We start from the raw sequence: 20936 nt of genomic DNA on the forward strand, positions 1-20936 counted from the left end.
ATCCCATTATTCATTGGTAAAAGAATAGCCCAAGAATTGGCGTTGGGTGGTGATGACTAGCTGCCTTCCCTCTAGTCTTACGAAATGTAAGAGCAGTATATTCATGTATACCTATTGTTCACAGATGAACTTCATGTGTAATTTTGAATATTTTACAAATTTAATATTTGATATCGCTGATGCGTTTAATACATGTTAATCTTATGTCAATTGAATTGGGGGCCTGGCATGGTTAAGGTACCAGGTTCGTAATCCGAAGATCAGAGGTTCGAATTCCCGTCACACCAAATATGCTGGCCCTTTCAGCTGTGGGGGCGTTATAATGTGACGATCAATCCCACCATTCTTTGGTAAAAGAATAGCCCAAGAGTTGGCGTTGGGTGGTGATGACTAGCTGCCTTCCCTCTAGTCTTACGAAATTTAAGAATATCAACTTAAAATTAATTCACTCTTTGTAGACCTGGACCAGAAATAAAATACTCAGTACTAGACCGGATAGAAGACTTATCATAGCTTGTAAGTTTGTACAACTTCTGCATATAAATCCTCATTTATAATAGCCATTTTCATAAAATGTATTGTTTGTATATTAAAAATATATTTGTGTTAAGAAAGAAAATTGTGTGTATCAATCTTGTTGGAAAGTATAATAAATGTGATACATATGGACATGCCCTTTCAGCCGTGGAGGCATTTTAATGTGACGATCAATCCTACTATTTGTTAGTAAAACAGTAGCCCAAGAATTGGCGGTGGGGGGTGATGACTAGCTCTTTTACCTCTAGTCTTACACTGTTAAATTAGGGACGGCTAGCGCAAATAGCCCTCGTGTAGCTTTGCGCGAAATTCAAAACAAACAAAACCAATTACTTTTGGGAAAGTTCCCATAATTAAAGAAATTTACTCATTAATAGAAATGTAAAGAAAATTGAAATTTTTTGTTCAGTTTTTAAACATCCATGAAATGGATACAACATGTACAAACTTTAAGTATAGCAAAATCCCTGTATAAAATCACAATCACAAATATATAACATTTAATCCTTACTTTGATCTTCAGATGAGTGTATAAAACCACCAAAGTTAGGGTTAAGTTTCATACATTGTGGTTTTACTTCTTGTTTTGTTACTTTTTTTAGCAGGATCCCTACTTCATTTTAAATTTCATAATTGTTTAACACTCTGGTTTGTCCGCCTGTTACGTCATATCTGAGTGGCCTTGCATGGCCAAGTGTGTTAAGGCATTCGACTCGTAATCCGAGGGTCGCGAGCTCGAATCCCGGTCGCACCAAACATGCTCGCCCTTTCAGCCGTGGGGACGTTATAATGTGACGGTCAATCCCACTATGCGTTGGTAAAAGAGTAGCCCAAGAGTTGGCGGTGGGCGGTGATGACTACCTGCCTCCCTCTAGTCTTACACTGCTAAATTACGGACGGCTAGCACAGATAGCCCTCGAGTAGCTTTTAGCGAAATTCATAAAACAAACTAAAACGATATACTATATTTATATAAAGTATATACTTTACCTTTAGAAACTGTGGCATGTCAATCTATTGATATGTAGCAGCATCCGTTGAGTTGAAAAGATATTTATCTGCTTATTGATATTCCGATAAAAATGCTTTTATATATATACATACATACACAAGTAATCATGCAAGTAAGTTGGAGAAATCTTTAAGCAATGTTTCGATCCATCTAGGCGCTAGCCTCGCTAACGTGATCAGGTAGGTAGTAGACAAAAGAGTTGCTGTTTTATAAATTTTTGGATTGTTGTTCCGGAAATGTTAGAAATCTATTTAACGTATTAGTAGTAAATATGCGTGTAATATATCGTAACCAACATTTTCAATGGTCGGTGTTTTGCTTGGGAATTCGACAAGTTCTTCGGCCTCGTGAATTCTTTGGAATCCACATCGATCTCTAATGTTAACTACTACCGCACATAAAATAGTCGCAAATCTACATTAGTTACGACGTAAATGTGAACATTTGATAAATGGAAAAATATATGTAAATAAACAAACTATGTTAACTAAGAGTGTTTAACATTTTCTATAATTTCTTAATGGCTGTGTTGAGTTCCATTTTATTATAATTAAGGGTTTTACCTGTCAATAAACCTTTTCAAAGAATAGCTAACAATTGTGCATTTACTTTTGTAAATCTCATGTAATAACTGTAGTATAGCGGTGCATCTGGTAACAAATTCTAATTTAATTAGATCTATACTTCTGTCAGCAAATGTATCTGTAAGGTAAATATTATTTTTAACTTCATTATCCGTATTGTTTTCAGTGACAAACTGCAAATAATGTCTAGCCTACAATGATCCGCAAACTCAACAACATCCGGGCCCGGCATGGCCAAGCGTGTTAAGGCGTGCGAGTCGTAATCTGAGGGTCGCGGGTTCGAATCCCCGTCGCGCCAAACGACGTTATAATGTCACAGTCAATCCAACTATTCGTTGGTAAAAGAGTAGCCCAAGAGTTGGCGGTGGGTGGTGATGACTAGCTGCCTTCCCTCTAGTCTTACACTGCTTAATTAGAAAGGACTGGCACAGATAGCTCTCTGCGAAATTCAAAAACAAACAAACATACATCGGTATTCGAGTAAATAAAGGTAGGCTTATTAACTAATAGTACTCGTGAAGTAACGTATGAACCTATGAGACCTTTAGTTTCACAAACTTCTACCAGTTTTATGGTAAACTTTCCTCCACGTTAACCCTAATTATTCTTTGTTTCCTTTGGAAGAATTAAAAAATATTTATTTGTTTCTTTGAATTTTGAGCAAAGTTACATGAGGGGTATGTACGCCAGCAATTCCTACTTTAGCAGTGTAAGACGAGAGGGAAGGTAACTAGTCATTACCACCGTCACATTATAACGCTCCCACAGCTGAAAGGGCGAATATGTTTGGTGTGACGAGGATTCGAACTTTCAGATTACGAGTCGAACGCCTTAACCACCTGGCCATGTCGGGCCTAGCATTTAAGGAAAGAAATCGTTTCTAAGGCATAATCAAGGATATATCTTTCTCCTGAGAGTGTTTCACAAAAGATTTCATCTCTGAAGAACCTTCTAAAGCTGTTAACAAAGTTTTCATTACATAAATAGGGTTTTGTTTGTTTGTTTGTTTGTTTTGAATTTCGCGCAAAGCTACTCGAGGGCTATTTGTGCTAGCCGTCCCTAATTTAGCAGTGTAAATCTAGAGGGAAGGCAGCTAGTCATCACCACCCACCGCCAACTCTTGGGTTACTCTTTTACCAACGAATAGTGGGATTGACCGTCACATTATAACGCCCCCACAGCTAAAAGGGCAAGCATGTTTGGCACGATGGAGATGCGAACCCGCGACCCTCGGATTACGAGTCGCACGCCTTAACTCACCTGGCCAAATAGGGTTTTTAGTACAGAAATAAACGCAGTCCATGTAAAACTAAACATAATAGTTATTTTAAGGCACACGTATATTACAACTGTTTTAAAGTATTTTCATAACTCGAATGAAAACGAGGGAGGAAATGTTCATTGTTAGACAAGACTAAACAATTTTTTAGCAATTCGATAATATACAATACGAGTAATATGTTAAGTTGTTGCATTTTTCGCATTTAACTCGAAGAAAAATATTGTTTTAAAATAAACAAATATAAATACGTTACATTTTTGAAAATTAAATGTGTGATTAATGACACATTACGACACCTTTTACAAACTCTGTTTAACATAGTTAACCATCTGATTTGTGTTCTTCTTAGAGAGAAACCACGTCGGACTGTCTGGTGTGTCCAGCGAGCGGAATCGAACCGCTGATTTTATAGTTGTAACTCCATGGACTTGCAGCTGTACCATCGCGGCACCCGTTTTATTAATTTAAAAGATCCACATATGTCCGATAGACTGTGTTCTTAAGTTACTTTTCTAAATCATTTTAAGACAATAAATTTTAAAATAGCTTTGTGAAATAAACTAGGAAATGTCTTATGGAGTTCTTAAGTTTCCATTTTAAGTATTGACTTGGGAAAAGAACTCGGGATTTTTGTTGTTAAGGGGTTTTCACGAAACTAGACTTCTGTACTGGTTTGTACAAAAAGTAGTATTGGCTCCAAAAACAACGTGGTGGAACCTGAATAAATACAGGGTGGCAAGTAAGTCCCTACCCATCCGTTTGTTGTGTCTAAACAACGTTATAATACTAATGATGACTTGAAGGCAGCTGTTACCGCGGTATTTGGAACAATAACCCCTGCTATGTTGAGGAAAATGTCTCACAGAACATGGCATCGCATAATATTATGCAGCGAGAATGAGAGACAGCACACAGATACACTGGATACATAAGATATATGGATGGGTAGGGAATTACGGGCCACCCTGTAGAATGACAATTTAAATATTTTAAAGGCAAAAGTAAGAAATCAATTATCAGAAGATCCGAATCTAGTTATGTCATACAAATGGAAAACAAACTAACTCCACCATTTAGACTGTACAATATTTCACTTCGCCAGTTCAGACCGAAAGAGGATTCTTTATTTTTCATACAGGATAAAACAGATAATATACGATTCTGTTCAAATGTTTCTGGCAAATATTCTGAGAAAAGGATCTTTTAATCTTTGTTATTAAACACAACAGAATAAAAACACTCAAGTTTGCTTGTATTCATCCAGAATTTATTCAGATACAAGTGCGAATGTATAGCATAGACTTTAATGTAAATATATTGTTAGGTTAAAACATTTTCGTCATACTTAAGTCCTTGAAGCAACCGTAAATATATCTGGCTTATAATTATTTTTTTTTTATCTGCTTTGAACGACAGGATGACCACCAGGATTGGCTATTTAATATCAGGCGTACATGTTCCTGACAAGCAGGTGTAACCTTCACAACACTGGCCATCTTCACACTGGGAAAAAGATTAAAGCACGTGTATGGAAATCTGTCTTTCACTTTTTCTGCTGTCATTTCAACTAACTCTTATCCTAGCAAAACGTTTCAAAATTTATTGATGCTTCAAATAATTTATTATTTGAAACCTAAGAGATTCAGTAGTATTGTTATTATTAATTTCATTTTGGAGAAGCATTTTAAAGACGTTATGAAAATGCAGTAAGATAAACAAGCTGTTCGTATCTATATATCTTAACTATTAAACCTACGTTTTTGCCTTCCATTTTTAGATAAACTCTAAGTAGATGATTACTTTGCAATGTAATACAGTTTGAACGAAAAATTCGAATTGCTACGTTATATTTCTCAGAAAACATTATTATTTGTTAGCTCATACAAATTTTTTTTTTTTGTTTTTGCACGAGAAATTATTCTACGTATTCGTTCATAAATATTGTTTAAACAGATATAGAAACTTATTCAAACATTTACGGGTTTTTAAGTCATTTTTATCACCAGAAAATAACCTCAGATAATTTCAGCACGTAAATATTTCAATCGTCAATAAATCAACTTAAATTAACCTCAAAATACCCATAAGATTTATGCACAAATTACCATTATAAGAAGCCTAATTGTATACTGTTGGTCAAAATGTTTATATATTTTGTAACAAGTAAGATCATTATAATTAAAATGAAATACAAATACACCTAGTGCTGTCAAACTGAAAAATACATGTTATATTAATCATAATGAGACAGGTTCTATGGACATCGTCAACGATTTACGTATTATCACAGAAAACAATTTTATCAGGTATCTGTAGAAAGATTTGTGATTCAGTGTTTCCCCTACCACAACAAAAAACCTTATCGAAACATATATAATGACAAACGATAATGTCAAATTATGAGATGTAGCGTCTGCAACCTCATATCAATTCAAACTAAACCTTTAGTATTTGGTTGTACCTCCTCGTAATTTAATATCCTCCGTAAGGCAACGTGGCATGCTGTCAATGAGGTTTTGATGTAATCCACCGTAATTTCATCTCAATTTGTCACTAGAAAGCGCTGTAACTCAGTTACAATAGTTGTTGTAATGATGTGATTAGTAACTTTTCGATTCAAGTGGATTACAATTTGAATACTTGTCATTCTTGTAACGTCCTCCTGGTCGACATAACCCTGTACAACATGCGAACTGTGAGCAGTGACACTGTCATCGTGGAACAAAACTATTGTCAACCTTACTCTGGTATATGCAAAAATATCATCTCTATATGATGCATGTGAGAGATGATATTGACGTTTTCCTTGAAGATACGGAGCCGCCCAACTATGAACTGCACCACCTACTATGTGTTTTCCTTTAGAAAAATGGTCTTCCCGCAACTGTTCTGTCGACAAACGACGAACACGAATCTCACCATAAAACAGCCGGAAACGGAACTCACCTTAAAATATGACATGTTGTCAAGTTTCTGAACTGTAAGTTGACAAGCTGTCTTACCCAAGTAACATGGTGACGGTGGTGACTTTTGGTTCATATCGGTTTGCAGATAACCTTTTCTGCAAAATGACATTCTCTGGTTAGTCTCCTACTCACTTTTTTTTGGGAGGATACCCTGAAATGAATGTGTTTATGCTATTCTTATTGTAAGAAGTTACAAGACTTCTTTCGATCTTAACCTAATCAAAACCCAGTCATCTTTGGCACCAGTGTTTCGGTGTCTACCAGAAAACTTTCCTGTAATCCAATGACGTTTCAGGATTCTGGATACAGTATATAACACTGAGAGTACTCTACTACTCTGGTGATGTCCGTTTGTTCCATACCTTTTCTGGACAGTCGAACAATTTGACGCCCTGTAACTTCTGGCACGTGACGAGGCATAACTCTACACCAATTACAGAGAAACTGTCTGAACAAAGCGTTGATCTGTTTCGAAAAAGATTATATCAAAACCACACCCTTCTACACATAACAGGCATGTTTGTTCGTTTTAACAAACAAATGCTCAAAACAAACCAGAATAATAACTCTTACATGTTTGCCTGATCTAACACTAACTCTCTGTTATTAGTCGGGTATTCAATCAGTAACTACTTCATGCATGTAAACAATAACGTCAATATAGAACATTATGCAAACATTTTTGCCATCGATATATTTCTTTGGTTTGTTAGCCTCAGCTCAAGGTGTTCTGATGAGCCTTGATAAGGCATTCTTCGGTTTGTTAGCCTTAGCCCAATGTGTTCTGATGAGCCTTGATAAGACGTTCTTCGGTTTGTTAGCCTTAGTTCTATGTGTTCTGATGAGCCTTGATAAGGCGTTCTTCGGTTTGTCAGCTTTAGCCTAAGGCGTTCTGATGAACCTTGATAAGGCGGAGCTGCAGTTCACAACATGAGTACAGCCAATCAAAACAAACAAACGAACCAAAAAAAAAAAGGCATTAGACCTCTACGTCACAGATTCTCCTTTCGGTTTTACTTTTGATAAGGAAATAAAAAGAAAAATTAACGTATATTTATTACCTTATCATGGTACCTCAAACAGGATCGATGTGCCTTTACTATCGGAATGGCATCCACAGCAGTTACTATGTCAACCAGACCAAGTGTGAGCAGCAATACTGATGCCAAAATGAACCACTTACTCATTTCGAATACAGAATACAACCGTAACTGTAGGCAGTGAAGATGTTTTCTAGTGAAATAATTTTGTTGTTAATATTAAAGAATATGGTTTATAACACACAACGATTAAGATGATCGTAAAACGCTAATTACAAAACGTTTTCAGTAATGTATTCTTTTCAAAGAAATTCTTGAAATCCATACTAATATAAGTATTCAAATACTTCTCAATATCTCTACTTACCAAGATTTCCTTTGTTCGAAGAGAGTGATACTAAACAACAAGAAGGGTAAATATATATATGTGAGTGACAGGACTTTCCTGATTGTGAAACTTGCATTTTACGGAAAAATAAGTATGATTTTGAAACCAAGTTGTTAGATGGACCAGATATTATTTATGAGAAAATACCAATTTTATCCTAAATATCTACTCGCCTATAAACTTCCAAAATTGTACATAATTATTGTCATTTATTCTAATTACCATCTTGTCATTTAACTGGATGGTAAGATAAAATTTTGCAACTATGTTCAACTATTTACTCTAACTTAACTTTGTTTACCACCCCTGATATTACATGCGTACTTAACATTGTTTTTTTATGTTGTCGAAATACACCAATTAATGTGCAAGGTAAAACACAGAAAGTTATGTGTTTCTGTCTGAACAAGGTTATATGATACAAGAACCTGTTTCGTTTCATATTTACTTAACTAGCCAGTTTAAGCGTAAAGTTTTATGGTAATTTCGTCACGTTCTACCTTTTAATTACCGTTTACTGTAGACAAATATGTTTATTATTATTTTAAGAGTTTTTTTTAGAATTTACTACTTCCTTACAGCTTGCAATTATAAGAGAGCACAAATAATATTACAGGAATTAGATGAATCTCTTGTGGTTTTTTTTTTAATATCTTACGGCATAACTTTTGATTGAATAGTGAGCATTGAACTTTGAAGTGGCACAGACATGTGTCTACGAACTTTCAACTCTGCAAACAGATCTAGAAATCAATGGCGGATGCAATACAAATAGTTTATTGCATATCTTTGTGTTCAAACTACGAACACGTATTAAAATATTCCCCAGAAGAATTATTCAACTTTAATAGTTATAATTGACTGAAATTGTTAAGTCCCTCATCAAATATAATTATTGGATAAAATATAAAGTTATCTCGCGTCTTGCGGGCCAACACTCGCACAAGACAACTCGTTTGTTGTAAGTTTTGAAGCTTGTTCTATTCCTAGTAAAATGGCCCGGCATGGTCAAGTGTGTTAAGGCGTTCGACTCGTAATCCGAGGGTCGCGGGGTCGAATTCCGGTCGCACCAAACATGCTCGCCCTTTCAGCCGTGCGGACGTTATAATGTGACGGTCAATCCCACTATTCGTTGGTAAAAGAGTAGCCCAAGAGTTGGCGGCGGGTGGTGATGACTAGCTGCCTTCCCTCTAGTCTTACACTGCTAAATTAGAGACGGCTAGCGCAGATAGCCTTCGAGTAGCTTTGCGCGAAATTCAAAACAAACAAAGCCTAGTGAATTAGGAGAACATTACATTCGTAAGAATGCAATCTGACCTTATCATTAATCAAAACAAAAGGACAGAGTCTTATTATATCTACGAAAAAAAACTTAGGCCCTAAAATATTGATTTTAATGGACAATAGAAAATGCACGTAAAATTTTGGTACGTTCAAAAAAGGCTGTAATGGTATAACTAGAATTAAAATAAAATTTAAAAAATATATCATGAGACTTTTGAAAAACTGCTCTTTGCCTGGCTGAACAGGTTCAACTAACGTCGAAATTATTTTCTTTTAATATGGCGTTGTGCCATTAAAACTCCTATTGCGAATGTCCTTAAAATATTCCCTTGTGTACGATATCCGGTTTTTCTTTTGGCTTGGTTCGTTTTGAATTTCGCAAAACTACACGAGGGCTATCTGCGCTAGTCGTCCCTAATTTAGCAGTGTAAGACTAGAATGAAGGCAGCTAGTCATCACCACCCACCGCCAACTCTTGGGCCACTCTTTTACCAACGAATAGTGGGATTGGCCGTAAATTATAACGCCCCCACGGCTGAAATGGCGAGCATGTTTGGTGCGACCGGGATGCGAACCCGCGACCCTCAGATTACGAGTCGCACGCCTTAACACGCTTGGCCATGCCGGGCCTCGGCAGTTGAAGTCTGGGTTCCAGTTGATAACAAAACGCAGCTCTAAAAATCAGACTTTACCATCCACTGGAAATTCACTTTCACGAGTATGTGTGTGTGTGTGTTTTACTTTTAGCAAAGCCACATTGGGCTATCTGCTGAGCCCACCGAGGGGAATCAAACCCCTGATTGTAGCGTTGTAAATCCGGAGACATACCGCTGTACTAGCGGGAGGCCATTTTCACGAACCCTAAGATGTATATATATTTAATTTCGCGTAACAAAAGTGTAAAACCGTATAATGTTAACAGTAGAACTTTATATTTAATGTCTGCATTCGCAATCAGATGCACGAGTTGATACGATTAGAATATGTTTAGTCAGGTAAATTATTACTTTGACATCAAAAGTTTGCGCACGTAATGATTTAAAGAATACGCGCTTATATACTTCTTACCGTCTGAAGCATAACTTTGGAAATTTCAAACAGAAATCTTTCTTGGATAAGCATAAGGATTTAGATGGTCTGTTTTGAATTTCGCACAAAGCTACACGAGGGCTATCTGCGCTAGCCATACCATATTTAGTAGTGTAAGACTAGAGGGAAGACAGCTAGTCATCACCCCATCACCAACGCTTGGGCTACTCTTTTATCAACGAATAGTGGGATTGACCGTCGCATATAACGTCCCCATGTTTGGTGTGATGGGGATTCGAAACCGCGACCCTCGGATTACGAGTCTAGTGCTTTAATTACCTGGCCATGCCGAGCCTAGCATAAGGAACAGATTAGTTTTGTTTGATATAAAAACCATTGTTCACTGAATTATCTTTCTATTATAAGAAATGTAAAGGACCCAGCTTTAAAAGTTGTGCTGCACTAAACTAAAACAGAGCTGTAAGTAAGAGATAGATTAAAAATAAATGGGTGAAAGTGTGTCACAGACGAACCCATTACAGCCGGGGTCTAGAGTTTGCCTTAAGACTCTGGACTCTCTGGGACTATGGATCAAGTGTTATGCTTTACCTGCAGTATAGTTTTACTAATTAAAGAAGTTGGACCGTCCTTGCTTCTTACGTCACTGTAAATAGTTAGTAACTTTATATTTTTAAATATCATTTTATTTCTTTCGAAGAATTTTATTCTTCGGTCAAGTATAGAATGCCCAACTGAAACGTCAAATGTTTCGTATTTCCAATGGTTCCTCTACTATGGTCGTTCATTGGCATTCGAAGCTTTCGCGTTTAAAAATATATACGTATATATAGTCGGTGATTCAAGGAATTTCATTTCATTTTGGGTTTGCACTGAAAAACAACTAATATTTCTAAATTCCATCTATCACATTGTTTGTTATTTAAAAGGCTAAAGGACGAAGCTAATATCGAGAATGTTAACACCACGTGAAATGTGACTGTAGTTAAAAGTGGTATTAGTGATTCACTGTTTGCAGCATTGTCTTTGATGCAACAATGCTATGCGCTAAAAGTCGCATACTAATTACGAATGCCGTGAATTCAATGTCAAACGCTGTATAAGGTTGTATGTCAGTGATACGAGTAGCATACTGGCTATTATGTATACGTCTGTACCGGTATTTTATTGATTTCGGATATGCAAGGTTTTATCGAGCAACCAACAAGCTTTCATTTAATATTATTCATGTGAATTTGCGAATAAAAGCAAACTGAAGGTCAACCAGTGATCTCTAATCTCGTGGAAAATATTTCTCTCTCAAAACTACCGGTTTTTGAAATCCTTTAGTAATAACAGGTGTAAATGTACCTTCGAAGTTGAGCAAGGAAAACACGAACTAGGAACAAAAAATAGGAACAGCAATTAAACTTAGGTATTACAAAATTTCAACTACGTACCATTGTTTAACTTTGTGCACGAAATTATTGTAAATACAACGTAAGATGTCCTTGACACGTGCATTTACAGAGATTTACTTTAAGTTCGTAAAACCAGATCTTGTTTTACTAATACTGATTTGTTCTATAATGGCTAAAAATAAAGGCACCTGTTATTGACCTTTTAATATTAGATGTTAGGAACAAAGATCTGAGAATCTGACTGTAAAATATTATTATTTGTATAGTATGATCAACATTTAATATTGTAACCAGGTTACACACTTCAATCTCCTTTTTCTATACAAAGTAAATGTAATGTTCAAAATCGCTTGTATGAGTACAAATTTTGCCACTTTTGTAAACGTTTAATTTTAAGCACTAAGAAACTTGGTGAACAGAGAGCTAAGTTGTTTAGTTGTTGTTGTATTTTCTATAAACTTGTAATTAACTGGCAGTGAACAAAAATAAAATCGCTTTGGAAGCAAAAGCTCATTCAACGTTTCAATACGTTCACTTAATAAGTTAAAAATAAGTTTGATTTTAAAGTGTTTGAAGCAAAAATTACAAGAAAATCGACGTTTATCCAACAGAGAAAATAACTCGCCAAAACAACTTGATCACCAAACTCGAACAAACCAGTCAGGTGCCTGAAAGATTCTGAGAACTCCATGCTACCTCAAATAATCAAAATGAAAACGTGTTTATTTCTGTTACGTCCTATGCTAAAGCTAAAATTAACTGTCTTCAGGTAAATATAAGTTTCTACTTCGTTTCTGTTCTTAACACCTAGAAAGACATTATAATGCTACGAACTGCGTGTTATAAATCGACTTGTTATTTAAACCTTATTCATCTAGCGAGGACTCTAAGTAGAATGGCCATTTATGTGCAAAAGAAAATCACAGTCATAACGTTACATTAATTTACATTATATTAGATGGTTTAATAATATAATAAGCCGCTACCCGATGTTTATAAAAAAATATACGAGATCCAAATTACACGTATTTCTCCCAATAAATGCTTTGTTCTTAAGCCTAATTTTGTCCCGAATAAAGTGATTAGAACACGTAAGCACTTCAAAAACAGTGTTAGTAACCGCTTTTACGTATTTTATTTACACTGTCTGCAGTCCTTTTTGGCAAGCAGTGAGTTTACGTACTTACAAGGTTAAAATACTTGTGGACAGTGGACAGAAAGACATTATATGAAACTTGTTTACCTGATAACGTTGACATAACCAGCATTAAAGAAGGAATGGAATATAAATTTACATTCACACAGATGCTAATGTGTGTTTTCTTATAGCAAAGCCACATCGAACTATCTGCTGAGTTCTCCGAGGAGAATCTAACGCCTGATTTTAGCGTTGTAAATCCGAAGACTTACCGTTGTACCAGCGGGGGACCAGATGCTAATTAAACATTTTAAAAACGAAACTACTGTGTTTCTTGCAACTGATTGTCAGTCATTTGCTACTCAAGAGAAACCGAACTTCTGTAACATTTATACTGATGAGTGAAACAAACCAATTCAATGGTTTGTTATACTGACCTCTAATATGTATCTTCTTTTTTACAGCGTTATAAGTGATCTGAAAATACAGTATTTTCCAAAATTTGAACAAATTAAATAAATAAAATATCCATCATACACATCGAGTTCTTATTTTTTATAAGTGAGAGGTTCAATACCTATTTTAACTATGTGATTCCTGGGCCAAGAGAAGAAAGCGTATTTCCATCAATAAGAAAAGACTGTGTTGATATTATTTTTTAAAGTTTAAGAATATACCTAGTGCAGTATCTCACAATTCTAGATCACCTACACTTAATGATTTCTCTCACCAGAAATATTCAGAACAGAATTATGTTTCAGCTCATACTAACTTATTAAAACAGAACCACTTCAATATGGTCGACATACCAGGATGAGATGAATGACAGTTAACCTTGGCCAACTGAATATACGATGTATGTAATGATCATTGTGACATATAACCTAGGTCAAAGCAAGGATTAAATCAAGTTCACAATTGTTTATATGCATTTTAAAAGTACTTAACTAAATATAAAACACAGGAAACTATTATTTAATATACTTAAACGAGGTCAATATCTTATAGTGGCAGAAGTACATTTTAGCAGATTTCAACTCTTACAAATATAGTAATAATATTTAAATAATATAAACATTCCTATATGTTTTCTTTATTTTTATGTAGGATAATCTATGATTTCTTTATACTGTAAAAGTTGAATAAGCGTGTAGGAAAGTCACGTAACAACCCCAGCCAATATGAAGTTGAACCGAAGGTATCGGAGCAACCTTTTAACATTAGTTGGTGTTGCTTAGATGAGTTTGATTCCACCTGAAACCTATCACTCATTACATCTGTTTTTAAGACACTGGAAAGGAAATTTAAGAAGTACTGAGATGTACTAACCAATCTTTGCTGCATTTTATGATTTATAGAGCTTTAAAGCAGCAAATATTGAAAGCTTTGTGCAACATAAACATGTTATCTGATCGCATTTGTACCAAGACATTGACCAATATTGTAGATATTGTAATATTTGCACTCTTCAAAGGAAAGATGGCTGCATCTTTAGAGAACCACCCTAGATGTAACTGTCCTTTTCCCATAGCTGAAAGATATAACTGGCATTTGACAGTTATTACTAATTATTTCACCAAATGATCTGAAACTTATATATGTTAGCACAGTCTGTCATAAATATTTTGGCTGAACAATCTGTTATATACTTTTGCTTGCCACAAGGTTCTATGGGCTAATTGAAATAGATAGTTGTTTGCATAGTTCATCTGGTGTTGGGTGTAGCAAAAACAAGCAGTTCACCATATCATCTATAATCTGATAGTCTAGCTGAAAAAAGATATGTGTTTCCTAAGTTTTCAAACCCTAATTAAGCTGATAGTGATGAGCATACACTGTGTGCCATGATAACAAACAGCACAATAGAACAATAGTCAACTATTGTTCTTAAAATCTTCTGATGTTCGGACAGGAAGTACAACTGCAAGTAGATCTTATGTACGCCTCTCCACCCACTGCAGAAGTAAGAGATTCATTAGATGGGAATCGAATCTAATGATGTAGAATTGAACTACGGCAGCAACTACGAGAATTTGATACGTGTCTGTAAGTTAAACATTTAATACTTGAAAGCTGTAGTGAACATGATAACATATTAGGTAAACAAGTTGTAAGGAATATTTAGAATATTGAGTAAAAGGATGAAGTCAATTAACAAATAAAACAAGAAAGAACAGGATAGTGCAACAGTTGTAGCAATATTATGCAAGTATTCAGAACCAACTTAACTGCAGTGAAACTGTTTTATTATTTAACTTTGAAAGTTAATTTATAATAGATGAATTTTCTGTAATGAAATGTTCGATATTGGATGATCCAGATGATATGACTTTGAAATTGGTAATCACGATATAGTGGTTCTTGTTTTCAATATGTTTATGAATTGTGGAGTCTGATGGATTAATAGCTTTTGCCAGCTCTCTTTGATACTCTTATGTGTATTTGGTGTATAGCTTTGCCAACGTAAGGGACATTACAGCCATCACTTATGTATTTATACACAATCGTGGAACTCATAGGGATAGGTGACAAGTTTTAGACTTGATAGATCTTGAATCTTAAAAGATGTTTTAAATATCGTTTGTAGCTTAACCTGTGGATAAAAAAATTAATTATTTTTAAAATCTGTAGCTCAACCTGTGGGCTCCCCAGTAGCTCAGCAGTATGTCTGCGGACTTACAACGCCAAAAACCGGGTTTCGATACCCGTTGTGGGCAGAAAACAGATAGCTCATTGTGTATCTTTGTGCTTAACTCGAAACAACAATCAACTTGTGGATAAAAAATTTAATTAATCTTAAAATTCGTGATTTTAATATAGAACTTTGTTTATCTAAGAAAGGATGACGAGTCTTAATGAGTACTTGTTTACAGAATATGGTTTCTGTGGGTTTCAGTTTTGTTAGAAAGGAAATTGCATTTTAGGGCTTGTATAAATTGTTGTTGTTTATTACAATATTCTGTAAGCTAGTTGTTTGGATATGTAGTCAAAACGGATATTATATGCCTTTTTGACAAGACTGTGTATAAGATTGTGTTTTTTTAAGGTTTTTTTCGTTTGTTTTTGAATTTCGCACAAAGCTACTCGAGGGCTATCTGTGCTAGCCGTCCATAATTTAGCAGTGTAAGACTAGAGGGAAGGCAGCTAGTCATCACCACCCACCGCCAACTCTTGGGCTACTCTTTTACCAACGAATAGTGGGATTGACCGTCACATTATAACGCCCCCACGGCTGAAAGGGCGAGCATGTTTGGCGCGACCGGGATGCGAACCCGCGACCCTCAGATTACGATTCGCACGCCTTAACACGCTTTGCCATGCCGGACCTGTGTGTTTTAAGAAATACAGAATAAAACTGTGGAAACAAGTATGTAAACATGTACATGTTTTTTACTGTAAACAGATGTTGTAAGCTGGTTATCTAATACTCTCATTTAGATATGAAGAAAAGGAATGTGTACATTGCGAAATGTTCAAAAAATTAAATGTTTGTTGTCGTTCTTACCCTCATTCTAATGTTCATCATTATACCACAGTATCCAGTAGGTGGAAGAGGACAATAGGTGGAACAAAAATTCGGAGCTGGTGACAGAGCATAGTTGTGGTATATGTCTGCAGCGAAGAAACAACTGAATTCTGTCTGGACTGGTCCATATCTTGTTTATCGATAGCTCAATCATGTTAATTATAAGTTACAGCACCTGTACTGCGCATGTGCGTATGTCAAACTTGTTGAAAAGCTCAAATTCTATATCATTTTTGAACACGTTAAACTAGTTACGCCAGGAGTGAAGTGGTGAGGAAGAAATAAACTGGTATCACACATATCTCTGTTCAAGAAGAGTGAGATGAAGAGATAACTGTATTGGAACAGTTACTCTGAACTGCTGGTCAACCAAGACACCAGTCTTCTGATTGTTATGAGCAGCATTAACTGCTTGACCAACAACTAAGTGGCCTGTGGCTTGCAATCAAACACTGAAGGGAAGTGTAGTTCTTGACTTCTGAGCTATCAAGTGATGTTTATGGGCAATTTATGCATGATATTGTACAACTGTCATTGATGGGTTTACTACTGTATATCTATTTTAATACTGAAGTTTGTTTAGGCCCGCCATGGCCAAGTGAGGTAAGGCGTTCGACTCCTAATCTGAGGGTCGCGGGTTCGAATCGCCGTCACACCAAACATGTTCTCCTTTTTAGCCGTGGATGCGTAAAAATGTGACGGTCAATTCGTTGGTAAAAAAGTAGCCCAAGAGTTGGCGGTGGGTGGTGATGACTAGCTGCCTTCCCTCTAGTCTTACACTACTAAATTAGGGACGGCTAGCGCAGATAGCCCTCGTGTAGCTTTGCGCGAAATTCACAAACAAACAAGTTTGTTTAAGTTAAATTTATAGCTAGAAATGTAAATAACTTATACTGTTAAATCCGTGTTGCAAAATTCCCGCCTATTCAGTACATCTTTGGAGGATTCTAGAACGTAAGAATTGACAATATATGTATATACGTAAACATTAGCGTATCGTCAGTATTGTTGTGCAGAGTGAAATTTCTAGAAACACTCCTGACGCCTATAAATGTAACAAACACGACGCGCCGAAAGACATTATATATTGTTGGTTTGCTATAGTTGATATACTATAAACTTCGGAAGCTATAACTTTAATTAATGTTTATTAATCGTGAACTTCAGATATACTTATCATTAACGTTTATAGATCTTGAAAGTTACAAACCACTCAAGTTGAGTGGATTTACATCAGACGTTAATATTTTTTACGAAAACATTATATAACTTCATCGGAGAAAAACTGTACGAAAATATCAAAACTAGCTAGCTCCATTTAAAGTGGATTTTACCTGTATCAACTTAAAATTAATTCACTCGTCATGAACCCTCGATAAGTTATCCACTTTCCGTCCAGAGAGAGAACTCAATATTGTTTGTAAGTTTGTAAAACTTTTGTATATAAATCGTTATTTATAATAACCGTTATGACAAATTGTATTATTGTTTATATATTAAAATATATTTGTATTAAGAAAGAAAACTATATGTATCAGTCTTGTTGGCAAATGTCATAAACTGGATACATATCAATATTTATTTATCTTCTAAATTTAAATTATCATTTAACTTAGTTTCAGACTATTTGAAATTGTAATACGTTACATTCATTTGACAGTCAGGACAGTATTGGTTGGAAAATCAATGATTGGAAGGAAGTGGGTTTCCTTTCTTTTTGAGCTATCAAGTGATGTTATATGGTGAGATATGCATGTTGTACGTTTTGTGATAGCTGTGTGACTGTTTCACAGCTATAGGTGTTAGTCGAAATGTTGAACACTCACAAATTATAGCAATTTCTACTTTCCGGGCTATCAAATTATATTTATCAGGTCACCCCATAGGTAATGTCCGAAAATTTAATACAGAAAGTGCATCATCATTTCTGTCTTTGTAGGAGGCTTTAATGGCTACAATATGGGAAGGGCATGTATAAAAATGTTCAGACAAATAAAAACAAAACTAACCCAACTCCACTTTTTCAGATCATTAATGGAATAAACCCTTATGAAGATGGATGTGTCTGAGGAACACATTAGGCATATAATGCTTTATGGGTTTAAAAAGCAATAGTGCAGCAGAAACTACAAAAATCATTCAAGGTGTTTATGGTTGCAGCAGAAACTACAAAAACATTCAAGGTGTTTATAGTGCGGAGTCTCTCAATGAAAGAAAATGTCTAAGGTGGTTTCAGAAGTTCAGAACAGGTGACAACAGCTTAAGTGATGCGCCAAGTTCATGTAGTCCTGTTACGTTTAATGATGACTTGCTGCTGCCTGCACTTAATGAAGATTGTGCTACAACAGTTGAAGAACTACCACAGAAACTTAATTCAACCCATTCAACAGTTTACCATAATCTGCAATATCTTGGAAAGGTGTCAAAACTTTGAAAATAGTTCCCCCATGATTTGACATAAGCCAACCTTAGAGCAAGAGTGGATATTTGCACTCTCGTGAACGTAACTCACCTTTTTTGGACAGATTAGTGACTGGAGATGAAAAACGGATATTTTATAAAAACGTTAAGCGCCGTAGATGATGGCTCAGTGCAGGTAAACTGGCTAAAGCACAGCCTAAAATGGACCTCCAACCTAGGAAAGTCTTGTTAAGCGTTTGGTGGGATATTGTTTGTATGATTCACTTTGACTTCCTGCTACTCAATGTAACAATTACATCATACATCTATTGTCAAAAGTTAGAGCACTTGAATGTTGCAGTGAACGAAAAGAGGCCTTCTTTGATTAGTCTTAAAGGTGTTGTGTTACACTAAAATAATGCACTGTCCCATACAACAAGGATCACATCTGGAAAGACTGAAGACCTAGACTGGGAAAAACTTCCACATACTCCTTATTCTCCATACCTTCCCCATCTGATTAACATCTATTCCGATGTTTGCAGAACAATCTGGAACACATGAAGATGTCAAAACTACCCTCTCTACATTCTTTTCCTCCAAACGCCAAGAAGTGACGTTCAGAAGCTTGTGAATCGTTGGCAGAAAGCAATTAATAATAATAGAACATACATTATTGATTAAATAACATTAAAAGCGTTTGAAACCCTTTCTATTTTTCTGAACCTAAAATCAGACATCGCTTAAGGGATGACCTAATATGACTAAACCATTGGTGAAATATTTTGCAAGAATTGTTCTGTCTGTCTAATAAGTTGCAGTCAAGCTCCTATAGAGAAGGTCATTCAAAAGCCAATAGATAGATAATTAGGATAAATATTATTATCAGATGAAAGTCCTAGAGAAATTTAAAGTTGAAATAATCTTCCATAGATTCTGAAAAATATGATGAAAGGACTTTGGAAGCTTTATTTTCTGAGTACTCAGATTAAGTTTTTCTGTAAAGAGTTCCTGATTCAAATCGCGAACGTCAGGCACACTTTTTGTTGTGTCACTATATAAGATTGCATCCTGAAATCTGGTTAGTGCTTACCACGTTCCAGACTATTATTAAGGGAGTTATGTTCTAACGCTGCCAGAAAGGTTAGAATTAATTAAATAAAAGAGACAAAAAATGTACCATTTTGCTATTTTTTTTGATTGAAATATATTTTGAATTTATTTGATGTACTGATTTTGACCGACCGCGATGTCATGATGACAAAAGTTATTTACTGGTATCCCTTCTGTGTCTTCTACATTGAAATGCCGTTATGCGCATGTATTTTGACCTCTCAAAATGCGGTCTGAGAGGATGCTGATTGTAGAATAGAACATAATTGTTCATGTTAAACTAAGGCTAAATTTTTAAGGTGTCATTTGGTCGTTTTTATTGGTGTTTTGGTGCGCATGGAAAGCATGACTTGTTGTGACGTTGGTTAACATCAAAACTAGACCAGATGTTGAATGGTTACGTCATTTACTTCAAGTTTGTTTGTTTTTGAATTTCGCACAAGAGGGCTATCTGCGCTAGCCGTCCCTAATTTAGCAGTGTAAAACTAGAGGGAAGGCATCTATTCATCACCACCCACTGCCAACTCTTGGGCTACTCTTTTACTAACGGGCCTGGCATGGCCTAGCGCGTTAAGGCGTGCGCTTCGTAATCTGAGGGTCGCGGGTTCGCGCCCGAGTCGCGCCAAACATGCTCGCCCTCCCAGCCGTGGGGGCGTTATAATGTGACGGTCAATCCCACTATTCGTTGGTAAAAGAGTAGCCCAAGAGTTGGCGGTGGGTGGTGATGTCTAGCTGCCTTCCCTCTAGTCTTACACTGCTAAATTAGAAACGGCTAGCACAGATAGCCCTCGAGTTGCTTTGTGCAAAATTCCAAAAAACAAACAAACAATATTTTACTAACGAATAGTGGGATTAACCATCATAATATAACCCCCCCACGGCTGAAAGGGCAAGCATGCTTGGTGTGAGGAGGACTCGAGGCTGCGACTCTTGGATCACGAGTCGAGTGCCTTAACCACCTGGCCATGCTGAGCCCTTCAAATTTGTGTTGGTTAATAACATTGTTGGTTGTGAGTGCTACAGCACAAGTGTGTTTTATTTCACATATCTAAATCAGTATGTGTATATTTAAATATATACACAAAAATATAATATGTAGATTTTTGTTTGTTTGTTTATTTGTCATTAAGCACAAAGCTACACAATGGGCTATCTGTACTCTGCTGACCATGGGTATCGAAAGCCGGTTTCTAGCAGTGTGAGTCCGTAGACATACCAC

The 20936-nt window shown here is 35.9% G+C and overlaps 1 long non-coding RNA gene across 1 annotated transcript; it reads right to left on the reverse strand.

Moving 5' to 3' along the window:
* Positions 1-4660: 4660 nt before the first annotated feature.
* On the reverse strand, positions 4661-7934 carry LOC143229898 (uncharacterized). Its single transcript, XR_013016117.1, has 3 exons — positions 7789-7934; positions 7443-7614; positions 4661-4918 (listed from the first exon to the last, which is right to left on the reverse strand). It is a non-coding gene; the product is annotated as an uncharacterized LOC143229898 (long non-coding RNA).
* Between the last annotated feature and the right edge of the window lie 13002 nt (positions 7935-20936).

The sequence above is a fragment of the Tachypleus tridentatus genome, chromosome 10, assembly GCF_004210375.1.
Source record: "Tachypleus tridentatus isolate NWPU-2018 chromosome 10, ASM421037v1, whole genome shotgun sequence".
NCBI lineage: Eukaryota > Metazoa > Arthropoda > Merostomata > Xiphosura > Limulidae > Tachypleus > Tachypleus tridentatus.